General features: G+C 45.0%; 1 protein-coding gene across 1 annotated transcript in view; it reads right to left on the reverse strand.

Annotated features, from left to right (window-relative positions):
* JCAD (junctional cadherin 5 associated) overlaps nt 1-18,121 on the reverse strand; it is a 65,434-nt gene extending 47,313 nt beyond the window's left edge. Inside the window, exon 1 of the mRNA XM_069859430.1 lies at nt 17,993-18,121. The gene's annotated coding sequence lies outside the window, so the exon portion shown is untranslated. The remainder of the gene's footprint in view (nt 1-17,992) is intronic.
* Between the last annotated feature and the right edge of the window lie 2,204 nt (nt 18,122-20,325).

Raw genomic sequence — 20,325 nt, forward strand, 5'->3', positions numbered from 1 at the left:
ACAATGTGAAACCACCGAGGTTACAGCCCCCAGCTAAGTTTCCATCTGGAACATACGTCCTTCCCCCTTCTCCCAACACTTGTAAGAGAGGTGCTTGGACAGGTCGTTATTTATGTCAGCACGAACTGGTGGTACCAGGCATGTCTCTGTGGTGATGAAGGAAAGTATTAGCGCCAGCATCATTGTGTAGATATATGTGTGATGAGATAATAGACATCTGGCACTGAGCAGCTACTGGGACTCTATAAATCCCTTGTTTCGTGGTTTCATGCAGAAAAGCTACCTCCAGCACAGTATAGGACTGTATAGTCTGGAGTAAAAAATAAAAGACTGTGTTTGTCTTTATAAAGCACTGAGCTGTGTAATGCTGCTTTCAAGCCCTCAGTTTAGCACTTGTGTCCAGGTGACCCCAAGATGTTGGTGCCCTAAGAGGGGTTCAGGGAGCTCTTAAGTGCCTGTGGGCTTGCTTGCAAATTCTTACAGGTTGCTTTGCTTTCTCACATCCCAGTACCTTGGCAGAACAAAGCAGCTCAGTGTTTGCCCTCAGTCAGGATGTCTCCCACCTGAGACCCCACGTGTGATGCACACTACCTGGCCAAGCCTTCCCAAGCAGGCACCTGCAATCACAGCCCAGGCACTGCACCTCACCTCCCCGTCCAACATCATCACTGGCAACTTGCTGTCCAGGATGTGGGATGTGCTTACTAATTTCTGGGCCTAAACATATTTGAATGCCACATCTGCTACTTCTAGGACAGGAGAGATGAGTGTTCAAGTCCCTGACCCAGATGCAGGTTGTACTTTGCATCCAAATACTTTAGGATGCACGCCTTAAAAACTTGTATTATTAATTCAAGGTTGACATACAGTTAATTTTATTCAAAATTGAGGAGATTCCAAATACTATTAAAAATCACCACTGTTGAGAAGCACAAGAGTGAACAATTCATTAGCATGCACTGTGACTTTGGCGAATCCACCACAGAACATACAGAACATTCAATTCTGTGATGGGGTGTTGCCAGCTCAAAATCCCTTGGGATGGGTATGGGACCAAATTCAACTCTGCCTTGCACTGCCCTACAGCTAAATTGACTTCAGTTTGCATCTATGTGGCTTTATGTGGTAAACTGGTGGGATACTTGATCTCCAGTACCAAGAATAGGAATGAAGTGTCTGATTCCAGTGCATGAAATTCTGCAAATATCTATCTGAGTAGCCAGGTCTGAGTAAAAAAAAGAAATCAAATAGAGGGATGTGGAAAAATCTCTTTATGCCTATAAAAGGATCACTTCAAAACCACAGAATTTTGTATAGGAACCTTTTTCCTTAAATAGTAGAAACAGTCACTGGGTGCATTCCATCACTGTAAAAATGGGGGTTAGAGCAGAGCCACCATGTCCGGCAGCGGCTTCCTCTCCTCCCATCTCTCCCTTTCCTCCCCCACCATGTGTACCTTGTCTTAGCCCCGGGAACTGTGCTTGTAGGGAGCACGAAAACAATATAATTGCAATATATATATTTACACACATAGATATAATCAAACCCATATATAGAGATATGCTGTGCAGTGAAAGAGAAACTGCACAGTGGAGTTTTTGTGCATTCCTCAGGAACCATCTCTCTGTCCCATTTTCCCATTGGGATAAAGAAAACCTAGCAGTGAATTTTGCTGGGTGGCTAAACCACCAGTCCGTGCTCCTACTGTGAGCTCACACCTGCAGCCTCCTCCTGCCTGCCACTGGCCAGAAAACAGGGAAATAGAGACCAAAGCTCTTGGTCAGTGCCCATACCAGGGCAGTGGGCCAAATCCTGCCACACAAAACCCTGCTGACATAACAGGGATTAGATGGGCTGCTAATCAGGACAGTGGGATTTGTGTCAATCTTTTACTTAGGATGCAATGCTGAGTGCCCCAGCGGTCAGTGTGGGGTGGCTGGAGCTGCAAACAGAACGGGTGTTCCCAGGGGTGAGCAGCTGTGAGGGTTGTGCAGGGCTTTGGGGTGCCCAGGATGTGCTCCAGGGTGCCACATGAGGAGGAGCAGGAAGGTGAGAATGACTTTCCCAAGGCACGGGACCCTGGTGCCCTTCAGGGCAAGTGTCCTGCACTATACTTTCCAGCTTGATTCTCCCAGGCCAGCAGAGGACAAGAGTGAGGAGACAATTTCTGTGACTTTGGTGTTCACTGGTCTCTTTGCAGCAGGTTTGCCTGATGGTAGGATCAGGAAAGAGTCAAAAATTTCATCTTCTAATTGGAGAAGGGCTCAACTGAGCCTGAAACCTTTTCTGGGGGCAGTTTGGAAAGCAGTGCAATTTTCTTAGTACTTTGTAAGAGGAGGCTTCTGTATTCAGATTAATGTGATGGAAATGTCATGCAGAAGCGTCCCTGGGGACTCAGGCTGGCCACAGACCATCCCTCCACCCTGTGCTAGGTCAGTCTTACAGATGTCTGGATAACCTGTTCTTAAAAACCTCGAATAACAGAACCTCGATAGTCTCCTGAGACGAAGTATTTCAGTGTTTTATTACTCTTGTTATTAGGAATACTTCTTAAATCTGCCTTAAATCTTTCTTAACTCTTTCCCAGCCAGACTGCTGTGGTTTAACCCAAGCCAGCAACTAAACACCCCGCAGCTGCTTTCTCCTTGCCCCCAATGGGATGGGGTAGAGCACTGGAACAAGTAAAAGTGAGGGAAAACTTGTGGGCTGAGATAAAGACAGTTTAACAGGTAAAGCAAAAGCTATGCAAAGAATCAAAGCAAAACAAGGAATTCATTCCCATCTCCCCACGTGTTCAGCCATCCCCAGAAAAGCAGGAGCTCCATCACACATAACAGTTACTTGGGAAGACAAATGCCACAACTGCAAATATCCCTCTCTTCCTTCTTCTTCCTCCAGCTTTATATGCTGATCTTGATGTCATATGGTATGGGACATCCCTCTGGTCACTTGGGATCAGCTGTCTCAGCTGTGTCCCCTCCCAGATTCTTGTGCATCCCCAGTCTTCTCTTTAGCGGGGTGGCGTGGGAGGCAGAAAAGGCCTTAGCAATGTGTAAGCACTGCCCAGCAATAAAGAAAACATCCCTGTATTATCAACATTGTTTTCAGCAGAAGTCCAAAACATAGTCCCATAGTAGCTACTAGGAAAAAAAAATTAACTCTATTCCAGCCAAAACCAGCACAGAGTCAGTGTCCACCCTCATGGAAATTTTAGCATGTGGATGCTATCTACAGCAGGGACAGAGAGCAGTTTATTTTGCTCAACCCCTTACATGCCTGAAAGTCATTATTTCTCCCTTCAGACATCTGTTTTTTAATCAAACCCAGTTTCTTTACCCTACATTCCTCCACACACCTGCATACACTTTTCTTGGAGAAGAGCATCCCCATCCACAAAAAATACAGTAGGTTAAGTCTCACTCTAATGGAGGGAGCTGAACAGAGGGAAGGGAGGTGTTGTGCATGCTGTATTTCTATTTACATACTACGCAATGGAGTTTGTGGGGGGTGTTGCAAATATATGGTTCTCTTGATACACAGTCAGCCCATGATCCATCACAACCTGCAGATCCTCAGACCTGAGCAACAGCCAAGGCAATCAGTCCCAGCCTGGCTCGGGGACCCTGCGGAGAGATGTGCATTCACCCCTCCCAAACTGCATCTTTGGGCTTTTCAGTCTCTATATCTAGTTTGTCATTCCTGTGATGTAAACCAGTGCAACAAGATAATTGCTCTATTTTTCCATTGCCCAAGCTTACAGAGAAAATGTTGTTAATTCTGAGATGAAGGAAGATCACCGGGCTTCCATTCAAAGCAGTCCCCCCGGTCAAAAGGGAAGCATTGACACCTCCCACATACAACTTTGTAATGGCTTCACTCTTCTTATAACAGTTTCTCTCTGACCTCACTTCTGCTGCAAGCTCGTGAAATGGGTGACATTGTCAGGGTTGATAGAAACCAAGGGGAAAGGCTGCTGGGGTGAGAGTGTATCCCACTTACACTACAGGCAAAGTCTGGGGTGGCACAGCAGGTGGTATCCACAGTCTGGAAGCCACAGGAGCTGCCACCTTCACTGCACTGCCCTGAGCAGGGAGAGAAGGGAGAAGACGCTTAAAGCATGAGCCCTGCTGTGGGAAAGCTTTGTAGACTCCTGTCTTGGGGTCCTTCAAGGCCAGGCACAAGCTGTAACAGCCAGGGATTCAGATGGGAAAAGGTGTTCGCTGCAGCAGGGCAAAACATGTGAGGGACTAGAGAGCACGGCATAGGAGCAAGGTGCCTCTCTTTCATTGCATAGAACCCAGTTCTGCTATTGTAATAAATATAAGTGATCTCACAGTGGTAAGAGCTGTGTGTATGCCTGGCTGCCTCCAAAATGGTTATGTTCCTACTTCATGGACCTTTGCACCTTTTGCCAAGTCCTACCCTGCACAAGTATCTAGTAAAGTTGCTAGTGTGACTAGAAAAGACTAAAAAGTATCTCTGATGCAACCTCTCAGTCTCCTTTTCAAAAGGCAACTCGTACAGCTGGAAACACAGTGCTGGAGAAATTACACTCCATGTACTGGTCTAGCAAACACCTCCTGAACATTTTTTAATGTGACCTGGCAGCAGACCAGGGTAAGTGGCATGTTCTTTTTCCAGTTTGGCCCAAAGTGTGTATTTCAGAGGCTTAAAAGAACAATCAGCCAATTAAATGTGATAAACGAGGCCATTTGTCACCAGCATTTTAACTTTTATTTTAAAGTATAAAATGAGATAATGAGCAAGGCTTGAAGAAATCCTTTCTGGTGTTGGGATCCAAGGGCACATGATATACAGAATGGATTTCTGCCTCTCCCATCATGAGAATGCAATCTGACAGTACTCCCCCTCATGACACAGAAATCAGAGACAATGTTGAGTAGGGGGAAAAAAAAATCACTAATGGATGAGAAAACAGTGACATGTTGCAATGACGATAAGAAAAAGAAATGCACTTAATTCAAGGTAAATCTGCTTCCATTGCAGACTTCCCATGGCAGCTGCTGGTCAATAGGAACATTGAAACATCTGCATTGTATCTTTAATTTGCAAAAAAACATCAAGCAGCGTAGTTACCAACACATCTCCTACTCAGAAAGAAACCAGCGGGGCATGCATCCAGGGGCAAGCAATGGCTGATGGATCACTGCTTCCCTTCCCCCAGGAAGGGAGGGAGGATGTGACTGTGATAGTTCATGTGAGCTGTGGGGTCTTGCAGAGTATGGGAGTCCCAGGGCTTTGAGACTCAGGGCAGTGGGAGAATATTCCTCTTGTAATATCTGCAGTTACATACAGCACACTAGAACTCCTTGTTCACTAAGAGCCATGGGCGATGCAGTATACATACGTAGTCCATAAGAGTGGTGTCCCTCAGGTGGTGTCCAAATTAGAACGGGTTAGTATCCATGGCTGCAGGCTAGAGCTGGATCTAGATCCAGAGCTTGAGTATTTCCAGTTCTCTCTCAAAAAAATAGCACCTTTATTTCTGGCACATTTCCTGAATGTATTTCACTCTGTGTGTTGTCCTTTTCTATCATGTGTATTTTGGAATTATTATAGAAAATGTTTACTTCAATGTGTGAAAACTCTCTACACCTGTGGGCCATGAACATATTGGCTGTATTGACTGTATTCTGCATTGGCATCTGCACAACATTACTTCTCTACCCTTTCCCCATCTCCCCTCTGCATCTACCCACTTGTGCTACCACAGTAAGAAATTAGTCTTTTTTAAAAAAAAATTGTTTTCTCAATCAGTCATGAGTTTATACTGAATACATTCAGACAGGAATTCCAGTAAGTATAGTTGTGCACAAACATGAACAGATATTTAAGGAGCTAAGAACCCCTGACAGTTTGTCTCCACAACCTATGTTTTATTTATGTCTGTACTGTGCTATCTTGGCAGCATTTGATTTAGCCCTGGGATGAAAACCCTGCCTTCTTGCAAATGTGGACAGCCTCACACATGCCTCTGACATTAAATATCTAATATACACAGTACACAGAAACATATATTTTAATATAACTACCCAGATGCATCAGCAACAAGGAAGTATCGAAGAACTCAAAAGACAAAGAATTAAAATCTTATTAAAGGAATTGCATGAAAGGAAGTCCCAGTAAGGTACCAAATGAGTAAACACCAAACACGCAGTTGAGCAAATGACTCAGCATCAGGTTAGCTTCAGGTCAGTGAGTTTTCAGCTGATAATGAACTTCATGCATGGCCTTCAATGGGGATATGCACAGAGGATTGTCCTTCTCGGCTCTCCCAACAGCAGCAGAGTGCAGCCAGCTGCACCCGCACAAAGGTATCTGCCAAGGCTGGAGGTGGCTACCACATCAGTGAGGTTTGTGCCAAAGTGGATATTTCAGATGAGGATTCAAACAACAGGACAAGACCCTGTGCTGTATAAAAACTGCTGGTAAGAGTGATCTGTCCATCCCTGCCTCCTCTGCAAGAAGGCTCAGCCCCAGCCCATGGGTTGCCCCAGCTATGGCTTGTTGAAAGGGTGGGATAATCCTGCTGAAGCCCTTGATGGGCTGCCCAGTTCCTCTCCTTCCAACTCGCTTGCTTCCAAATCAAATTCCTATTGCAAAAGTTCAGGCCCTTTCAATTCCACATTCCTTCTTGTAACAGGACCCCTTTTGTAAAGGATTCAAAAGGAAAAAGATCCTGAATAATTGTTGGAATTGATTGGAAAGAAATATCTCATAAAACAACATCCTAAACAAAACAGAGAGCTGAATGTTTCAGAAGCATTTAGCTATTAAATGGTGTGTTTTCAAAAACACATTGACTTAACCACGGGCAGGCAATAGAGCTGTGGGAGTCAATGCCAACGCTTTTCCCTTCCTCATGTGCAAATCCTGTGGGATTGCCTCCTGCGCTGCGGGATGGTTGTGTAAAGACACTACCATCATCCACCTTCTAACACCAACAGCGTTAAAGACCCAGCACAGAGGTCTCTACCTATGCCCCGAGGAGTGAACATTCCATCCCTTCTGCAGCAGATGTTTGCTGGCGTGCACCTGATTTGTCTGGGTTAACAAGACCCATGTTCAGGAGAACATGGAGAAGGAGGGGGAGGTCCTGATACCTGAAAGTACAGATCTACAGCTTCAGGAAGATAGTTTCTTTGTGAACAATTTCCCTGGTTTTCTTCCTTCCATTAGCTCTACAGAAAGTTGAGCGTCTTTAAAACTGCATTAGCATCCCTGAGGGAGGCTTGTTTTCAGATCCCTTCTCAACACAATTTGGAGCAGGGACATCAAAGGAAAGGCAAATCTGGTCCCCTGTTAACTTGGATTCATTTGGAGTTGGTCTGTGCAGTTGGAATTTACCACGGTGTTCACAAGCTTTCGAAATATTTACTTATCTGTCTGACAAGAGGGTTATTTAGTAAGTTATGATGTCTACAGTTTTGTGTAAACGATTTACAGGGTCATGATTGATGCTAGGTGCTGTTTGGAGAGAAGCAAGACTGATTGTGTATACTGTGCTTTGGTTCAGCCCCAGGACTGGGCAGCATTGTGCCTAATAAATAGCAATAGTTACTCGATTGGACTCATGATGTTTCAGTGCTCATAAAGCCACAGAAACATGGCTGAATTAAACCAATGTGTCTATGAGCAGACCTTGGCCAGGCAAACATCAGGGACCTCTGCAAGCGTACCCAGTACAGCAGTCACAGTGCCCAGCTCTGCTCTTGCCCTGTGTCTATGCTGCCCACAGCGCTCCAGCATTTACCTGGCAGAGGGAAATGACTGGGTCTGTGGTTAGGGCAGCCGGTGTGGATGTGAGGCATCACACTTAAAGCCCCTTCTCCAAGTCTAGGAGGTTAGAGGTTGGGGAGCTTCTGCCTCTGTAGAGTACAGTGACACTAGTGGTCTTGCTTCTTTCAGCACAGCTTCAGGTCATGGTATATCAGTGTGTTTCCTCAGTCCTGAATTTTTCAGTGCCTTACCTCAGGTCTCCAGAGACTTCCAGGAGAAGATGGGATTTCTGCTGCAGTGCTTTTGTCCACATAATCAAAGTCCTTTTTCTGGGCTAATACTTTCTACTGCAGGTGTGCAGGATCACAAGAAAAGCCTGTTTCTTGGTAGAAGAGGTATTCTTACCTCCAGTGGAGCAACACAGGTGCATGATTGCTATGGCTTGTGCGAGCATGCAGCTCAGCTGGTGAGCCAGAGCTAATGTAGATAAGCACAAGACCCCATGAGACACCAGAGAAGAAAAGGGAGGAGGTGGACTACTGTCAAACTGAGAGGAAGTCAGAGGTTTTGGTTCAGTTCAAAACGGATACAAGTTGTTCCAGTTCTGAACCGTCAAAATGTTTTGTTTCTGGAATTCAGTAACATTTTCAGCGCCATGCAGTTCCCTCAAATTTTCTGCGATTTAACTTTCTAACCTGGTTGCGTACAAAGACAAGAGTTTGGCTCTCAAAAGTTCCCATGATGTGGAAACACTAGGGTCAGTGCAGCCATGTGCAATGCAGGAGCTATGCAAGGACTGCTACTGAAAGGCAAAAGCTTAGAAGGAGAGGAAGGGAGAGTCCTTTCATGCTGCCAAGCAGTTGTTCAGATTGACTAGTACAGGCAAGAAATTTTTAAAAATTATTTAAGAACTTTATTCTGGAAATACCCTTTCAGACACATTCACTGTCAGAGGTCTAAGTCAGATACTGTGAATAAAGAATTAGAGGGAATTAAAAAGAGGGAATTAACCCTAACACTGGCACAAGATGGCCAGGTGGGTGTAAACTGGATAAAAGTGCCACATATCCACACAGAGGAAAATGTGCTTCCTCTAAACACTGCAAAGCAACAAAGTACTGATTCGAAATTATGAAATTGTGATACTACATCCACGTTGCTGATGATGGCTTTGTCTGGTGGAGAGAAAAGTACAAGGGGGTCTCTCCAATTCAGACTGGAAAAAGGAACAGGATGTCTGAGGCAGACTTTACGCATACTGCATTCACCTTGAAAGGAAAGAAATACTTATTGCTCTTCTGATGTTCAAAACTGTTTCTGCAATCATCCTCAGCCACCAGAAAAGGCTAATTGATCCCCCAGCTTCACCAACAGCATTTGCTCTTGGAAGGATGTATCTTTTCATTTAGTCTGTTCAAATTTGCATTCAGAACAAGAAGGATATTGAGCAAAATGCAGCTTACCTCTTCCTCCCAAGGGACCCTCCAGAGGCACACTGCACTTAGAAAAGCAAGTGAAGGTTTCAGCGGGACCTGAGGTTCAGCAGGCTGATGGCACCAATCGTGGTCTCCATGGAAGTATGACTGGATGTAACTAATGATAAAGAACTGGGACAAGAATAAAACTTATTCAGAGAAGCCCTAGTATGCCTCCCCTGCTTAGCTCCCGTGATTAAACCCACACAGAGCCTAGAATGGGCAGATGAGCCTCAATTATAGCTAAGAAACAGCATAATGAATTATCTCTTTTGCACTTTAGCTGGTGAGTAATCCAACATCTATGCAAAACCATGTTGACTACGGGGATTTTGCCAATATCTGATTCATCAAGATACTGGAAGAATGTGGAATTAGAAATGCAGAGGAAGGACCACTCCTTCCACTCTCCACCACCTAAACACTGATAAGTTTCAGCAAACTTTTTAACAGATAACATAAACGCAACCAATACTTTGGTGAAAGTCCACTTCTAGCTAAAATTAAACAGAAACAAATGGCCTGCCAAGTGAAAACGTTGAGTTCTTTATTTTATATGCAAGGGAAAAGTATTTTTATCTTGGATGGTTAGTCCTTATTATTGTGGACTCCAACTAAACTGTACAGAGCATGTTTTATGTATCTTGGAGGTCTTTTGCTCAGAAAAATCCTAGAACAGCAAATTCTGAAAATACTATGGAAAGGTATCAGCAACCTCAGCTTCACCCCACTGCCTGGCAAGAGCTGCACAGGGTTGGCATCCGTATGTTTCCAGCCTCAGCTTTTGTGTGGGGGTACCAGTAGGAAGAGACAGCTCTCAGCAGCTTTCCTGCATCTGGAAGTGTTCTGGTTTGACCTAAAGTAGAATAACTTTTCTAACTTCGACTCAGCCTCATCTGAGCACCTTCATTTTCTGAAAATTAACTGCATGTTTCTCAGACAATGCTTCTCTCTAGAAGTGCTAACATGAGGCACTGATATGCACAAAGGCCATGGCTTATACCTATTCCTATAGTAACCAAGGCCATCCTCAAGCTAGTGGGGTGCCCTAAGTCAGGAAGTAAAAGGGTCACATTTGCAGGGAGGTGCAGACAGGACAGGTGACCCCAAACTGACCAACAGAGTATTCCATCCCATATATGTCATACTTGCTATAAAACTGAAGGATGAAGAGGGTCTTGCTCTCTTCTTCAGTGGCCAGCATCCAGTGAGGACTCTGTCTGTCTGTTTGCCCCTGATCCATGCATTCCTGAATCCAGTTCCAGAATCCAGCTCCCTCCTACTGCTGACCCTTTCCCATGTCTGCTCTACAGTATTTGTGGTGACATATAGTCATCAAGGGGTGGATTGGGATGCAATTTATATATTTTCTTATTAATTACTATTATTGTTATTGTCATTATTATTATTTCATTAAAGCTGTAGTTATAGTTTCCAGCTCATAAATATTTTCCTTTCATTTTCCTTTCCCCTTTTTTCCTGGGGGAAGCAGGGGAGAAAGGGAATTGGGAGCCCAACTGCTTGGTTTTAGCTGCTGATTGGGCTGGGCCAGGCTAAACCATGCCATGAAGGAACCTATTCCTGGAAGTTATGGGGTTGTTGACTTCCTGGGACAGAAACAATACAACTGCTGAAACTCTGCTATGTGGCTCTGGGAGCTGCTGGCACAAGTTGAGGGATGGGTCTATATGCACTGTGGCCAGGCACTGGCTTCCTGAGCATGTGGATCTGCAATCCCAGCAGAAGGAGTTACTGGCCCACAGCACAACAGTGAGGGAGGAAAACAGCTGAAATAATTAAAAAAAAAAAAAGGTTGAGATCTTTTATGAGAGATTGAGAGACCTTTTATTGTACAGCAGTTTACAAAGAGCTCAAATGATGTCATCGTTTAAAGAAATATTTAATGGAGATTCTTCCCAATTTAAGCACAGTGAGCTGCAGCATGTGGAAAGCAGCAATGATTGATTATACATATGCAAAAGGCCAAAGCAAACCATTATGGACAAAGGCGGTGGAGGAAGAGAAAGAAATCTCATGGAATTCTGTTTCTCCAAGATACATTATTGACCACCATTTCTGCCTAGTGCAGAAGGGGTTCAAACCCTGGGAGTCCCAGCAGTAGATGTGCTGCGCAAGAAAGCCCTTCTACAAGCCCCACTGGAGTTTTGTCTGATGAGATGGATGGAAGCAGAAATAAGTGCAGGGTTGAACCCCACAGATAATACCCTGCCTGGTGGCTAGTGGCCCAAAATGCAGCAGTATGACTGTGTGCCCGAGGAGAAGGGGACAAAGGTGGGTATGGCTGGTCATTGGGCACTGGAACAGGCTGCCCAGGGAGGTGGTTGAGTCACCTTTCCTGGAGGTATTTAAGTCACGGGTGGACGAGGTGCTAAGGGGCATGGTTTAGTGTTTGATAGGAATGGTTGGACTCAATGATCTGGTGGGTCTCTTCCAACCCGGTTATTCTATGATTCTATGATTCTATGCAAGACCCATCACACATGTTGGCTGGTCTTTGATAAACACACAGTCATAGCCTTGATACTAGAGGGCTGCACATTGCAACATGGATTCAATTCAAACCCCTGCTTGATTAGGTTGTGGCTCAGGCTTGGCAACTTGGGTGAGAGTTCATTGCGCTCTGTGGCTACAGAGCTGGGATCACCTCGTAGGGTGAGCTTGACACAGCCAAAGCTCAACACCGTGTGCTGTCAGAGGTTTGGTACAAGGAGGAGACTTCTGCTTTGCAGGTAGAAAATGCCAAGGGCATAAACTTCCGACAGGCAGTAGCAGAAAAGAAGAGAAAACCAGAGAAATTCACTGCTGAGGGACAAGACATCTAAATAAAAGTGAAAAGATGCTAAAAGGCTGTAAGCAGTTAAAAAAACCCCTCAGTGAGTTTGAGGTTATTAGGAATCCATGTATATCCTAAGTTTCATACATAGATTTGGACTATGGGTGTCACAAGAGTGTTACAAAGGAATTGATAGAAAATGACTTAGAGGAACCCACAACACTTGCCTCGGGGTGAGAAATTTGAACTTATGTCTAGGTAAATATTTCCCAAATGGTCTTCACTAGAGCAAAAGGATGAAATGTTCATCTTCCTCACCCTGTGTTAATCTTCTCCTTTAGAAAAACATAAGGCCTTTGCCTTATTACAAATGAGTTTTTCTTTTGTTATATAACTGCATATTCACTCCTCCTCTGAATTTAAGTCACAAGCCAACAGAGCACCAAATAAATTACTTTTTTAAAGTGTGTCTGAAATAGAAGGATTCAATGAAGTTCATGCAGTCCAAGTGACACCCCTTCCATGGATACATCTGAGTACATGGCAGATCCCCTGTTTGAAGTAAGACGATTTATATAGCTGAACACTTTTTTTCATTATCAAGATGGTCACTACAAAACGACTCAGCCAGGGCTGTATCTTGGTCGGAGGCGAAGTCTATACAACCATTCACAACAAACTTCTTTGATGTTTCACCCTACACACATCACTAGGCAGCAGAATAACAAGAAGACAAATTTATATTTGGGGTGAAACTTCAGGAAGATAAGAAGCCTCTCTCAGGGCTGGGATCAATATGGTTTTCTCCACTCACAGGATCTGGGGATCTCAATATTACTGTATAACCACCTCCAGAAACTGACGACCCTGGCATGGCCTAGGACAGAAGAAGTGGCCCAAATAATCTGTGTAGACATCACGGTTTGCAGAGCAGGTCAAAGAACATATTTTGGAGAAAAAAAAAAAAGCTTTAATATCGAAACCAAAATATTTCATGATACATGACTATTTGGAAACAAATGAGAAATAGGAATTACACAAAGGACCCGTTTTTTTCATCGAGGAACCACAGAATTAATTACATTTACTTTAGTTTCCAGAAAAGGCTGAGACCCAAGGCACAGTGTTGTGATTGTTGAACTAGTCATGTCACATACTGGTTTAATTCAGACCAAAACTATAGAAAGAGAATGATGGGATATAGCCAATAGCTGTCTGGGAATAGAGTTGGGATAGGAACAGGGTCTGAGTCTCATGTAGGTCAAACAATTAATCAAGCAGTGAAGGTTTTGGGTTAGCACCCATGAGGTGACCTCGTTCTTTCCCTGTACTGTGTGCAGTGCAAGCCGCTGGCTGGATCAGCCAGGGTTGCACATTAGGAGGTGGCAGCTCTTCCCAAGCTGTGCAAGAAACTTCATCCACAGACCTGACTGCTACATTCATGATGTTACTCCCCATTTGTAATCATCATGTTAAAGCTGTAACAGCAGCAGTTTCCCAGATTTGTTATTTTTGCATCTCCAAAAAAGCATCTTTGGTCTTTTTACTGTCCATCACCACTCTACCCATTTACTCTCATCCAGCAGTGAAGTTCAGAGCACTGTTTGACACAGTGTCCAGATAAGAACTTTCTTGTTTTCTTCCATGACAGTTAGAGCAGAAACCCAAAAGCATCCACCACTCCTTTTCCTTTTCTGTTTCAGTTCTACTGCAAATCCCTGCTTAAAACTCCTTCTAGTGACAACCTTGATGAAAGCAAGGCTGTCACTTTGCAGCAATCGCTACCTGCCATGCTGGCCAACACCATCTCCCAGTTCTTGGAACTCCTTCATCTCTCAGCAGCTGTGGCCTTCTCACATTGTCAGCCCCTCTTCTTCTGGTCCTGCTTTCTAGGCAGTCCTGCACAGTTGACTCTCAGTGTACGTGAGGGGCTCCAAGGAGCTGACGAAGATGAGAAAACTTCACTGTCTGGCTTTGTGGAAGAGAGGACGCACAGGAGGCTTCACTGCCCACAGCCATAAAAGAAGTGAAGGAAACTGCCCCTCCCTGACACTCCAGCAGGAGCGGAAACAAGCAGACTGCAACTCCCACCTTCCAATGTGGAAATCACGTCAAGTGGCAAAATGGAAACCCTGACATTTCACCGTCTGTCTGCAAATGCTGCATATGTATTGCATACAAAAATAGGCTATAAGAATATTGTTAAGACTGAGAAACCCATGAGGCAAGAGATGCCAGAATTAGGCCTCCCTTGTGCTATGTGTTGTAATACAGTCGTTAGATGATCACTCAGTATTTTACCAGAGACCTCAGCTTTATCCCATGGTGCAGGATTGAGTGTCTTCACTGGAGAAAATATTATGTAGAACTTTAGGGTTTTTTTCCTTGGTGTTCAGTGTGGTCCTTGGCTTTATTTGCTACCCAAGTTCTCCTCTGAATAAAAATGACTGATTTTCCCAACACCAGGAAAATGCCAGTGGCACACCTCCTCATAGAATCTGGGTGCTTCACAAGAGACTGAGCTCTGGTAGCTCTGACAGGGGTGTGGTGATGCTTTAGCCACTTGAACGAAGTGGAAATGCAAGAAAGAGACAGATATGCAAGCAGCCAGCTTGGTTTCATCATGCACCAGTTTATCAGGGGTCTGGCTTGGTCCACCATCCCAGCTTTCCCTCACCGCTGTGGCCTTCCCTGCAGCAAGACACAAGTCCACATCCACCCTTGCAGGCTTTACAGGTCCCACAATCCAGTGCTTCAAGATCATGAGCTGAGACAACGGGATGATCAATAGATATAGCTGGGGCTGTGCACTAGGCACCAGGCAGCACTGCACACGCTTGAGGCAGAGCTCCTATCAGCTTCCATCCCAGGAGCAGACATTCAGTGTGACAGTTTCGTGGCATGTGCAGAGAAAGGGGAACACCCTACAGCTACTGACTGCAGACTGGGGAAAGCCTCAGTGAGAGATGACACAAAACACCCTGCAGGGAAAGGAGGAATAAAGCCAGTTCTGCAAGGGAACACTCATTTTCCAGAAGGGACCGTGGATGGGGCAGTTAAGGTTTCATGTCACTCTCTGACATGTCCAAACTCTCCCTACGGCTCACACCTTGATACACACCTCTCTGCTCTGCTCCTGAGCACCCTGAGTTTTCACTTTTACCATGCATGCTACATTCCAGTCCCACACCATCTTTCAGCCTTAGCACATCAGACCTTCCCTTAGACCAGAATCCCCAGGGTCCCTGGCTGCCTCCTGGCTGTTCAGGGAAGGTGTCTAAAGAGGAGTGTTGTTCCCTGTCTGCCTTTTTGTTCCCCAACCCTTCTGGCCTGAGCAGCAGACTAGGGAGAGACAACTCCCTCCTCTACTAGCGCTGGGCATGGCTCTCGGGTTGCAGAGACAGGACGTGAGTAGCCTGGTCCCTGCAGAGCTGTGGGAAGTCAGTAGGAGCAGCACGAACTTGGTAGCACTGACTGGGTGCACAGGAACACTTGGGTCATCTCTGGGAGCTGCTGGAATGCTGCACTGACCTCTCTCATATGGGAAGAAATCTCAGCATATTTTGACTCTTCAGCCCTAGCGCATCCTTAGTAAGCTGCTATTTTTTTCCCTTCAAAGACTCTAACTGAGCCAAATTGTAGGAGATTTACAAAGTAAAAAAAAAAACAAACACATAATCATCACAGTCCTGACACAAAATTGCCAGATTTCAGATCTCTACTCCAAAGTGCAGAGGGGTAAGAACTATCCAAAGAAAGGATCACTAGGTTCCCTCCTCCTGTTTCTTCCTTCTTTTTTTTTCCAGTTGGACAACAATGCCTTTTCCCCTGTGCTCATTCTTGGAAATGGCTGGACAGTTTTGGCTGAAATGTTCCAGAAAAGAACTTAGCCCGAGGCAGACAGTCAAGTTAGAAGAATTCAGTCTGAACGGTTCAAGTCTGGCAAAGTTATAACCAACTGCAAATAGAGTCTCATAGCAGGACTCATATAAGTAACCTTAACCATAGGAGCTACATGCAGGCCCACCTTTTGACTAATTCAAAGTTATAATAGCTGATGATGCTGTTGCACTCAGGTGGATCACGATTCACATACGTCACCAGGAAAAAAGCTTTAACGCAGTCATCCCACCGACCTTCCCACACCTCTTCCTACACAAGCAGCTCTTCCCATCTAACAACCGGTTGTACAAAAAAGCCACAGTTTCTTTGCCTCCAGTTTTTGCATTTGAGCTTCTGCTTCTTGGATAGAGGCAGCTGATGCTAAAATGGGATTGCTCTCTGAACTAATATATTCAAAATTAATAAAAGAAATCAAGCAACATACTCCTCTGGCAGGTTCCCATGCATATTTTCCATAAAAGTCCATTTTTCCACATGAACAAATTGTGAGTATGTGGGGGATTTGCACTGAATCTTGATACGGAGCTTAGAATTCTTGGCACTGCTTGGGACATTAAAATGACATCAGCTCCACTTTCTATACTGAAATTTTATAGTTGCTGCCTGACTGCTTTGCTTTGTTCTGCGCATATTCTCTCCCCTCTGAGCTGCCTCTCTGCCATCGCATGCTGTAGATGAATCTCATGAGAAGCTGTGTATTTGTATTCCTTATAGCCCTGCCTGCCCCTCCCTGCACCGGGGGCACAAGTGATAAAGCTGCATTTCTTCCTCCAGGACAAAGCAGCATTGTGGGTCAAAAGGACAAGGGCATCTTTGCCAGCCAAGAGGCTTCCCTGCAGTGGGGCAGCTCTGTGCCATGAGGGACCTGGCATGCCAAGTTGGGTCGTCCTCTTTTCTTTGAAGGGAAAGAGTGCGTGCTGCTAGGGTGACATGGCTGTGAGGCAGCAGGGGCCAAGGAAGGTCAGTTAGTGCAGTCAGGACACCGTGAAACCGCTCTGCCTCACTTAGGGAGGCGAAAGAAGAGTGTAAAGAAGGGAAAGAGGAAAGGGAGCATCTCTGGGTGAAAGGCATGTTCCTCTCCAGCACTGTCAATGTAGCACCGGGAGCAGCGTTAGCTCATTACTAGTTTGTTCACTAATGATTTCTTTCTATCTTGACAGAGGGAAAGTACAAGTATACCCTGCAAAAAACACACACTCCCCTATGCCAAGAGGCAGGGAGGGGCAGGGAGTGGCAGCATTTTTTTAAATTAAACAAAATCTGAGTAACATTTTTTCTGTTCTATCCAGTGGTGTGAGCCACTGTGTTAGAAACCATAGTGCAAGAGCATTGATTTTGTACTCAGGATACCCCATGAATCACGGCACAGGGAGAGGTAGGAGCACTGGGACAGGGAGAGTTAACAAGCTTTGGCACTGGGAGTACAGTTCCACTGGCATTAAGACAGACATCACACTTCTTTCCTGGATTTCATGTAAAATAAGGATTCAAGGAAAAGATGATGCTGTCCTACATCCCCTGTGACTTGGAAAGCAATAAGAGAAAATAAAAGCAGTTCATTATCTGGCACGCCACATCTAAACATTTCTGAGAGCATCCTTCTGCCTTTACTGTAAGAGTCACGCTGGAACATCATTAGCATATATTCTGTAAACACTCAGTGCCATCCCCCAGCACAGCCTCAGCCTCTTGTACAGGGACTAGAGCAGCTGGACAAACCCAGGAGAGACTATACTTGACTGCCCACAAAATGTCAGTTTTGCTTTAATCTGGGTCGATCACAATGGTACCTGTGTTTGTTATTTCTTACACTGCCTGCATGTTCAGCCTCTCTAGCATGTGATGCAGAATTGCTGCTGCTTGCTTCTCTGTGCAAGATTATAATTTCATCATTTCACTGCCATATGGAAATAACCGCAAGACCAAACTAACAGTTAAAGATTGCGAAGCTATTTGCCAAACACTTCTTGTTCTATAAGAAATATTTTAACAACCACATTTGCAACAACATTTTCTCAATCACATTTGTAGCTCCTTTACATGCACATGCAACCGCACACAGAATGCAGAAAATCTTTACCTTGTGTGCCTGGAGGACAGAGCCTGGTTTTCTCTCAGGGATCAGAAGTAGGATGAAGAGCAAACCCAAGAAAGACCCTTGAACAGACTCATCTGCTGAGAGTTGTCTAAATCCCAAGCCTGCTCCCGCTAGCAGCACTAAGTTTGTGCTCTGAATAGAGGCTGTGTTATTTTAACCACAGGATTTCTAGTCATGGGGGAGGAGAGATGGATTAGGTACATTTGCAATCTAATGCTTCACATTTACCTCAGCTGAAATGAACTACTTAAAGCCTGATGTAAATAAGTACTTCTAAGATATAAATTTCAGGAGCCCACTAACTAATTGTGCTTAAACTAACATGCTAAATAACTGTGGAAAATTCCAGAGGAGTAAGATAACATACTTTTGTGTTCTTTCCTAAATAAAAGGCATGTGTGGAATTTCATGCTAGATACTATGACAAGTGAGAGGCAGCAGACAAACTACGCAAAGTAACCTATGTAAGGTGCTGTACCTCACAAAAAGTCTTACCAACACCTGTTAGCATGGATTTCAGCAGATATCCAAGAAATCTGGGTTTTCATGGCTTGTAAAAGTAGAGATATGAGGGATTTCAATCTAATATTTCAAAGAGAAAATACAACTTTTTAGGGTAAAAAGGAAAAATTTTAAAAGGCCATGAGGTCTGTAGTTCTGCAGGAACACAGGCATTAGCATGCTGAAGAAGTCCCATCACAAACAGAGATGTAAGCTTGATACCTGCCCTGTAGCTCATGGATTGCTACAGAGAAAATATCGTGCCCAGGAAACTGGTTTAGGGGTTTTGTTGTTTAATCCAGCTCAGATTCTGCTTTCATTTCCTGGTTTATGATACTTTGGTGCCGCAGCTGCTGTGGTTGCAAAGCATGGCTACAGTCCAGGCTTCTAAGACCACCTCACAGCTGATGGAAAAGAGATCTACCAACTTACTGAGAGGTATATTTGCAAATAAAATGTGTTCTTTAACTTTGGGCTGAACTGAGGAAGACTATTTGGATGAAAAACATTAGAGGAAAGAGGACAAATTCCAATTTGTCTTTGAGAACAGAGGCTTCAGGAACACACGTTTAATTCCATTTTGAATAAAACCTGGCTCTATAAATAACATTATCTTACACTTACATAACAGTCTTCATCCCAAAGCATTCCTGAATGCTTTGCAGATGTAATCATCCCATCTGAAAACCGTGGGCAGACCTCCCACCCCAGTGTGGAGAACAGCACCTTTCGGCAGAGCTGCCTGCACTAGGCAGGAGGGAGGCAGCGGAGCACCTCACAGCAGCTTGGTCAGCTCCCGTCTGTCAGCAGGATCTAGCAGCTGGCTGGGCCATCAGAGCCAGTGCCCTCCTCTTGGGGTGCTGGCCAGGAGCACGGGGTGTCAGCTTGTTGGATCACCTGGGTACCAGCTGCCCGCAGGAGAGCAAGTTCCCATGTGCAGTTCTGGTGTCCTTAACAACCAGCAGTGGTTAAGAGCAGTTTTGCATGTACATGTTGCCCTGTAGGTTTCCAGAACAGTCTGAGTCATCTCTGGAGATGCCAGCCTGCTTCCTAGAGCTCCAACTGAACTCTCCGAGCTGCCCCTGATGCTTGGCTCGGCCTGGCTCACCTGAGTTTGGATTTTTGCAGGGTGGGCAACTGGGATCCCAAGGATGTGTGATGTACACCTGAGCTAGAAGTAAATGTCCCCAAACCTCCCATCAACATGCCCCTGACCCATGAACTGCCTTCTCCTTCACCAGTAGAGCAGCCTGCTCTTTCCCAGCTGGCTCTCTTTGGCACGGCTGTAACTGCTGTTAAGATAAACCCCACTGCTGTTTCCCAGCCACAGGTTGTGCTTCATCCTTCTATGGGACACCACATGGGAAACAGGCAGGAACAATGCTCCTGAGGCTGGGGGAGATGTCGCGACAGCCCTCCTGGGGGAATCACCATCTAGAAGAGCACAAGGCTCCCTGTTTGCAGAGAAACTGGAATGACAGGCACCAGACCTTTGCACCAGCAGTGCAAGCTTCAGGAGAGGACTTAAAAAGTAAAACAACCCAACTCCTTTTCTTGTGCTCCCTGCTCCACCTGCATGGAGGAGGTTTGGATGCACAAAGGAAGTTTCTGTGCTGCAGAGGGGTGTATTTTTCATTTTTGCTTAGATGGCTCGATAGGAAACAGCAGCAGGAAGAGAGGGCAGCAGAAGTTGCTCTGCAGATTGACCTGAAGAGTCCATTTTTCCAGAGAAACTGAAAAAAACAAACAGTGGGAGGCAAGAAAGTAAAAATAATTTTTAATTAAGTGAAAGCATTTGATCCTAACACGTGGTT

Source organism: Phaenicophaeus curvirostris, chromosome 6 (genome assembly GCF_032191515.1).
Source record: "Phaenicophaeus curvirostris isolate KB17595 chromosome 6, BPBGC_Pcur_1.0, whole genome shotgun sequence".
Classification (NCBI taxonomy): domain Eukaryota; kingdom Metazoa; phylum Chordata; class Aves; order Cuculiformes; family Cuculidae; genus Phaenicophaeus; species Phaenicophaeus curvirostris.